Raw genomic sequence first — 2919 nt, 5'->3', positions numbered from 1 at the left:
TACTGTTTAACGTACATCAGAGATTTGTATATTTTAAAAAATAATTATTCAGTCTCTGGAAGATGTGTATTATAATTGCAGCTGAGATTTGAAACAATCTAAAGAATACAAATCAATTGTTCGCTTCCAGGCGAATTTCGACTCGTAGTAAAATATTATGTAAGAATGGATTTTACACCCTCTCCCCCCCCGTGGTAACGTCATATAGAGATTTTTTAATCCCTCATCCCCTTTGGGAGTCTTGGGTTATAACGAACGGCCTCCTATACCTAGTCAGGATATTCAAAAAGTCGATTTTTCACTCTTTGGCATTTGAAACTTTAATCGAACGTGTTTTTCTCAAAGCTATGTCCCTCAGAACTCTGCTTTTCTAATTTTTAATCGAAGGTTTTCTTTCGATTCGAACAATATCGTTCATTATATAAATAATTTCAGACGAAATTTTGCGTAGAAACGGAAAATGTTTGTTTAAGAAGTCACTGTGAATATTTTGCTCATTCCATTGACAAAAGATAACTGTAAGTTAACTGAATCTTCATTATTTTTTGATTTCGGATAATCCAGTCCAGAGATATCCTGATCACCGTGTGACACCATTTTTAGAAGATGCTCTCGGACATTGACCATAACACCTCAACAAATTGATATTTAAAAAAACAAAATATATAAGCGTACACACAAAGATCTACTTAACTAAATACACAAAGGTTCGATGAAGGAAACGAGAATAATTTTCCAAAGAAAAATTCTTGAAAAATCGCTCTTCTCGGTCTCTTGACTAGGTACAACCTCTTAAGAGGGGAACTGTCAAAAAATCGAATTTCGTTTTTACAAAATCTTACGATACGATCATCGGGGAACAATCGCGCAAAACGTCAAATAAAAATTTACGAAGCTGCCGAATTTACAGGGGCACGAAGTGTCGATCTGTTTCCGATAGATCCGACGGAGAATCGGGCGTATATGTACATGAGAAAGTTATTTAAATAAACATCGGGTAAACGAACGACGGACGAAGGTAGCGTAGAATGTTGTTAAACGCGTTACGCGAAGAACCTCGCTAGAGCAGCTAAAAAACAGAAGGAAATGAAAGGACAGTGGGACGATGGACGGCGATAAAAGCGAACAAGAAATTAAACGAACAAAATAAATACAATGTATTGTTACTTCAACATACGCCATCCACATGCTGATTGCTGTATACGGCAAAAAAAGGAAACGAAAAAAAAAAAAATGTGAAATTAAAAGTATCAGAAATCGTATTAGAAATCGACCATCTCGTTCTATCTTTCTTCGGTGATCGTTCGTCGCGAGCGATCAAGCGCGTGCATTAAAATACGGAAAAGAAAAAAATAATGGCGGACAAAAATATAGAAATATACGAAAAGAGTAGAGCCGTACTTTGTTTACGAGGGCGACTCGAACACAACGATAGGAGACGCGGATGATCACGTTCAACAACGATAGCGCACGTAAATTATACATTGATTATTTTGTACACGTATCCGTATACGCACATACGCACATACACAAAAACACACGTAATGCTCAGCGTGATATACGTGTGTACATATATATTTATACTATAATACACGCATACACACACGTACACATGATACACGCATGTGTGAACTTTCTATAGTGCGCACGATGGTACTATGTAGTTTGCGTTTTGGCGGTGAAATTTGGTTCCTCTTTGATTTTATTCACGATCGTTTTCGTAGCATGTAGTACCGTCTATCCTCGACGCCGAAGGAAACTGTGAAAGCGATCGTTGCACGACACGGTCATCTTCCCTGTCTACAAACTTACTAGTTTTTGTACTTCTTTTTTTTATAGTTCGACGTCTCGATCGTAACGGTGACGAAAATGTCTTCGAAGTGTTTAAAAATCGATAGTACGTATTGGGAATTTTCTTTCGAGACGGAAATATGTGTTGTTATTTGTTAACGTTTCTTGTAATTATCATTAACGTATGCGGTTACTAATTAGTGTAGTTTAAATATTATATCGCGAGAATAATCACTGGAATATTGAGTATGTATTGGATATTAATTAAATTGTTCAATGACATGAAACGCAAAAATATTTTATGAAAGTAATCATTGCAACGACGAATCAAATGAAATTGATTAAATATAATTTGCAATTTAACAGAGCTATTAATATCGCATTTCTCTGGTCTCGAATTATATTTTGAAACGAACTCCCACATTGCAATTTTTTAAGACTTTCGAACACTCTGGACAAGTTTACTAAAAATATTACTGCTTGTGATATCCTTGAATTGCACAAAAAAAGATGTTCGATAATACAGCAATCACAACAGCCTTAATACCAGAGGAATTTCGAAAATACAGCACATATAATACATACATAATATAATGTATATAATGATTCGGAGCACAGAATTGCCAATTTCACGTAAAATTTAGAAAGAAGCGAATTCGCCTTCGTATCCTCTTTGTTACTACTGTTCCGTTTGCATCTAGGTTCGTTCCAACGCGATTTTCATTTGCTCGTGGGTGGAATATTTACAAAGAATCCATTGCACCTTTTTACATATTCATTTTTGTTATTCGAACAGCTACTCGATATTTAATTTATCTGTACGAGTAAGCGCGAATAAGGCCAGGTGAACCGAATCCAAACGTAACAGCAGGTCGAAGAGAATCGCGCCATTTGTGAATGACTCCTGAGATCGAGTAATCATTGAAACGTGTCAGGGAACGATCGCCTTCGGGTTGATTCGTAACGCACAGTGGCGTGTTGCGTCTCGGAAATGGTCATACGTTTAAGAGCACCAAGGAAAACGAACGCGTTGAACGCACGAATCTAAAATTAATAATAAAAAACAAAGAGAAAAAGAGAGAGAGAGAGAGAGAGAGAGAGAGAGAGAGAGAGAGAGAGAGAGAGAGA

Source organism: Hylaeus volcanicus, chromosome 6 (genome assembly GCF_026283585.1).
Source record: "Hylaeus volcanicus isolate JK05 chromosome 6, UHH_iyHylVolc1.0_haploid, whole genome shotgun sequence".
Taxonomy (NCBI): domain Eukaryota; kingdom Metazoa; phylum Arthropoda; class Insecta; order Hymenoptera; family Colletidae; genus Hylaeus; species Hylaeus volcanicus.
This window is presented reverse-complemented; position numbering follows the sequence as displayed.